The 5,518-nt window shown below is 35.2% G+C and overlaps 1 pseudogene; it reads right to left on the reverse strand.

Moving 5' to 3' along the window:
* Window positions 1–470: 470 nt before the first annotated feature.
* Window positions 471–570, reverse strand: LOC126032597 (uncharacterized; annotated as a pseudogene).
* Window positions 571–5,518: the final 4,948 nt, after the last annotated feature.

Genomic DNA, 5,518 nt, shown 5'->3' on the forward strand with positions numbered 1-5,518 from the left:
AGTAAGTGGCACCCACCACCAATACTGAGGCAAAAGGGGCATCTGTTTGGTGGTTTACAGGATAGAATTGTCAGGTAAGTGACCCTACCACCAAGGACTGAAGCAGAAGGAGATGCCTGTTTGGTGGTTCCCAGAATAGTGTAGGAAAATAAGTGACCCCCACTACCAAAGATTGAAGCAAAAGGGAGAGTTGGTTCCAGGACTGCATGGTTATACTTAAAATAGAAAAATTTCTGACTTGAGCTTAGCAGAGTGAGACCAGCAAGAGCACAACCATTTCACTTCGCTCCATGACTCTTCATGTCTTCGAGTCAAGAAACTGTACTACAAGACTTAATAAAAGTACCGTACATCAAATTTCACAATGGGAAAACTGTGCAGAATCTCAGCACACCTTGTAACTTAAGAAGCTAGTTCTGGAGATCATACCACACCTGCTACCTACATAATATTTCTTTCTCTTTTTTTTTTTGCTCCCCCCCATTCACAATACAGACCAGGCAAAGGGCCTGGGCTGAGGTGTACATGGGGTGCATTTACTGTACCTCTTCTCAAAACAACTATGAAGTACCATCTCATGCCACAGAGACTGGCACACATCACAAAGAATGAGAACACGCAGTGTGGCGGGGATGTGGAGAGAAAGGAACTCTTATTCACTGCTGGTAGGAATGCTGTCTGGGTGCAACCTTTGTGGAAAGCTATATGGAGATTTCTCCAAAAGCTGGAAGTTGAGCTCCCCTACGATCCAGCTATACCACTCCTAGGGATATATTCTAGGAACACAAAAATACAATACAAAAATCGCTTCCTTGCACCTATATTCATTGCAGCATTGTTTACAATAGCCAGATTCTGGAAACAGCCTAGATGCCCCTCAATAGATGAATGGCTAAAGAAATTATGGTACATATATAAAATAGAATATTATGCAGCCGTAAGAAGACATGAAGTCATGAAATTTTCCTATACATGGATGTATATGGAATCTATTATGCTGAGTGAAATAAGTCAGAAGGAGAGAGATAAACACAGAATGGTCTTACTCATCTATGGGTTATGAGAAAAATGAAAAACAGTTTTGTAATGATTCTCAAAGACAAAATAGAGGAGGACTGGAGGGTTCAGCTCCCTACATGAAGTTCACCACAGGGATTGTTTGGTGCAGTCACAGAAATAATTACACTGAGAACTATCATAACAAAATGTGACTGAATGGGGGAAGTAGAAAGCCTGTCTAGAGTACAGGCCGGTTTGGGGTGGGGAGGAGTGACACTTGGGATATTGGTGATGGGAATGCTGCACTGGTGAAGGGTGTTTTTTTATATATATATTTAAAAAATAAAAAAGTAAAGATAAGTCCTCCCAATGCTTACCACATGCTGTGTTCTTTACACTGACTGACTGTACATAACATTTCTGATCAGGACTATAGAGAGAAAGTGTTATGAATTTTCAAAGAACATAAAGAAATGATGAAATGAACATCCCAGAAGATTCATAAGTATGTGAGAGTATAAATGAAAAAAATTCAAACATTAAAAATCAGGGCTGCAAAATGTGGTAGGTGAAATAAAAACCTCATTGAAAAGCCTCACCACCAGAGTAAAAGCTGCTGAGGTTAAAATCATGATACTGAAAATGAGCTGCATGAAACTTCCACACAAAAGAAGATGCTCTAAAAAATTTTTCAAAGAATATGAACAGAAAGCAATGGAACTCTTTTTATAAGCTCAATAGAAACAACATAAAAATAATTGGGATCTCAGAAACCTAGGAAGAAAAGTCTGATGAAGAATTAACAATCAAGGACATCATTACTGAGAAATTCCCAGAACCAAAGAGTGCATGCAAATGCATTCTGATGTTTGAAGAGAATCAGCTCAAAGAAATCCAAAGAAAAGCACTCAAAGTCACATAATAGTCACATTGATGAAACTACATATGGGGATAGAATAATGAAAACAAGATGATCAAAATGGGATATTATAAACAAAGAGACATCCTTAAGATTTATTACAATCAACTCTCAAGGCCCAAATGCAGTGGTGGTATATAGTGACAAAACTTAATGAAATAAATGATTTGCTGAATAAATTTCACACAAGCTGATTTTCATTCAGGTTTGAAGGACGGATACATAGCTTCATGGTAAGCAACAGTGCAAAAAACTTACAGATATAAAACTATCCTTAAAAGAAGAGCAGAGGGTCTACTCTAACCAAGACAAACCCAATAAACCAAGCAAACTCCTACAATAAAATGACACTTTATCCCAAGACAATTATCTCTTTTAGAGTTAATGACTAAATGAACCAATTCCGAGTCATAGAGTGACAAAAATTATCAAAATATTGAATCCAATTCCTGTAAGAAACACATCTGAATAGTCCATGCAAATTTAGACTTAAAGTCAAAGAATGGAGGATAATCTTTCTAGCAAAGAACTCAAAAAAATAAAAAAGGCTGCGGTGTTCAAACTAATATGGCCTAATATGACAACACAGACTTTAAGTTTAAAAATGTTATAAGAGATCTAGACATTTTTAATAATCAAGGGATATGTACAACAGAAAGAAATCACACTTCTAAACTTATGCACCCAGTGAGGGGCCAGAAAAATATTTAAAATGATTTCTGACATATTATAAGAAACATATCAATAACAATACAATAATAATGGAGACTTCAACACCGCCTGCCACTCCTTGATAGGTCAACCAGACTGGAACTCAACAAGGACACACTGGCTCCAAATAATGTAATGGAAGAGAGTGGCTTGGTATATATAGCTCTAAATACCCAAAAAGCTGAATAAACCTTTAATGTACAGGAGGCATTCTCCAAGATAGACCAAATGCTGAACCATAAATCATACCTCTATAAAATCAAGAGGATACAAATTATATTAAATGCTGTCTGAAATCGCCATCCACTAAAATTAGACGTGAATTACAGACACAGAGAAAGAATATTAATACCTAGAAATTAAACTGCTCATTACATAATGGAGTGAGTTTGAGAAGAAATAAAGAAGAAATCAAAAGATTTCTGGAAACAATTGAGAATAAAGACAAATTATCGGAATTCTTTGGCATAGCATAAGAAGTATTAAGAAAAAATTCATTGCCTTGCAAGCATTCATTAGGAAGGAAGAAAAACTTAATGGATAAGCTTAAAAATTAATAAAGGATATAAAATGAACCAAAAATAAAAAAAGAAGGAAATAATAAAGCTCAGAGTAGAAATGAATGAATTACAACCCCCACAAAATCCAAAAAAATCAATGAAAGCAAGAGCTAATATTTAAAAATATAAACAAAATTGATTAATCGGGCCTGGAGAGATAGCACAGTGGTGTTTGCCTTGCAAGCAGCCAATCCAGGACCAAAGGTGTTTGGTTCGAATCCCGGTGTCCCATATAGTTCTCCGTGCCTGCCAGGAGCTATTTCTGAGCAGATAGCCAGGAGTAACCCCTGAGCACCTCCGGGTGTGACCCAAAAACTAAAAAAAAAAAAATTGATTAATCATTAACAGGATTCAAAAAGAAATATAGTGTAAGTTAATAAACCAAATTAGAAATAAAAAGGGGAGATTACAACATAAATTCAAATAGTAATTAGAAATTTCCTTGGGGAACTTTGGCACAAAACAAAAAAAAACTGTAAGAAATGGACAAACTTTTGGACTTCTGTAAACTTCCAAAATTGAACCAAGATGTCCTGGCATATTTGAACAGACTTATCACTATTGAGGAAATTAAAACGGTAATAAAAATAACTTTCCCAAAACAAGAGCCCAGGCTCAGTGGATTCACTAGATAATTTTTCCAAAGTGTTCAAAAGGAAATGCAGCCAAATTTAGTCAGGCTCTTCCAGGAAACTGAAGAAACAGAAACACTCCCAAATAGTTTTTATGAAGCTAACATCAACCTGTAATAAAAGCAGACAGAAATGACATGCAAAAAAGAGAACTACTGACCAATATTCTTGATGAACACAGATGCAATAATCCTCAACAAAATCTTAACAAATAGGATTCAATGGCTTATTAAGAATGCCATACACTATGAACAATCAGGGTTCTCCAGAAATACAAGGATGGTTTAATGTATGCAAATTAAGGTGATATGTCATATCAACAAAAGGGAAAATAAAAACCATATGATCATATCAATATATGCAGAGAAAACATTTGACAAGATCCAACACCCATTCATGATTAAAACTCTTAGCAAGATAGGAATTAAAGTAACTTTTTTCAATATATTCAAGGCCAATTAAGACCAGCTCATGGCAAGCAAATATTATACTCAATGGGAGAAAACTAAAAGACTTTCCTAAGATCTAGCACAAGACACGTTTGCCTCCTCTTGGTACTTCTATTCGACATTATATTGGGCATACTTGCCATACCAATTATGCAAGAAAAAGATATCTAGGTGATCCAGATAAGAAATGAAGAAGTTAAATTCTCATTAATTGCCAGATGACATAATACTATATTTAGAAAATCTGAAAGACTACTGCTTCTAGAAACAATAGATTTATATAGAATTGTGGCAGGCTATATAATTAATACTCAAAAATCCATGATTTTTATATATAAAGGAAAAGAAGAAAAGGGCATCACAAGAACAACCCCATTCACAATTGTGCCTCAGAAAATCAAGTACTTTGGAGTCAACTAAAGAGGTGAAAGACTATACTAGGTATACTATATAAAGTCAGCTTCCAGAAATAAAAAAGACACAGGAAGAGGAAAAATATACCTTGCTCATGGATTGGGAGGTTTAACATAATTAAAATTTAAATACTTTCAAAACATTGTACAGATGAAATGCAATCCCTCTAAGTATACCCATGACATTATTTTAAAGTGAATCAAAACATTCCTAAAACAGCCAAGATGTCTAACTCCAGGGGTCTGACTGAGACAACTGCAACTGAATAGATCTTCTGGAAACATAATGAAAGACTCTATCTTGGGCTTTATCTTAGGATCAGTGCAAAAACCAAGACCACCAACTACAGAAGACTGATTAAAACAACAGTGGTGGAACAGAATTTCTATAACCGTAAAAAAGACTTTATCATAGACTCCATTCTTTGACCTATACAGATACCAAAATCTCTAGATACAGAGGTTTGATTTTTTCATCCATGATGGAACAATAACATTCCATAGATCACAAAAGGACAGGGGAGAGTAAATGAACATGTAAGGAGTTGGTAGTTATTCCCATGAAAGTATACTTCAAGGGCTGAGAAACCCTGTATCTATTAGGCCAAGGGAATTCCCTTTCTAATTTCCCCAATATTTACTGTGACTATTCAAGAAAAAAAGCAGCACAAAATAATTGGGGGGGTTGTTGTTGCTGTTGTTGTTTTCATTTTTTGTGTCTTGTTTTGTTTTTATTTCAGGACCGTGGTTAGTGTGTGATGTTTGTCTTTATCACTGTGGTGCATTTTGGATTTTTTGTTTGATTTTCTTTTTGTATTGTTGATGTGATTTTTTT

This window comes from Suncus etruscus, chromosome 1 (genome assembly GCF_024139225.1).
Source record: "Suncus etruscus isolate mSunEtr1 chromosome 1, mSunEtr1.pri.cur, whole genome shotgun sequence".
NCBI lineage: Eukaryota > Metazoa > Chordata > Mammalia > Eulipotyphla > Soricidae > Suncus > Suncus etruscus.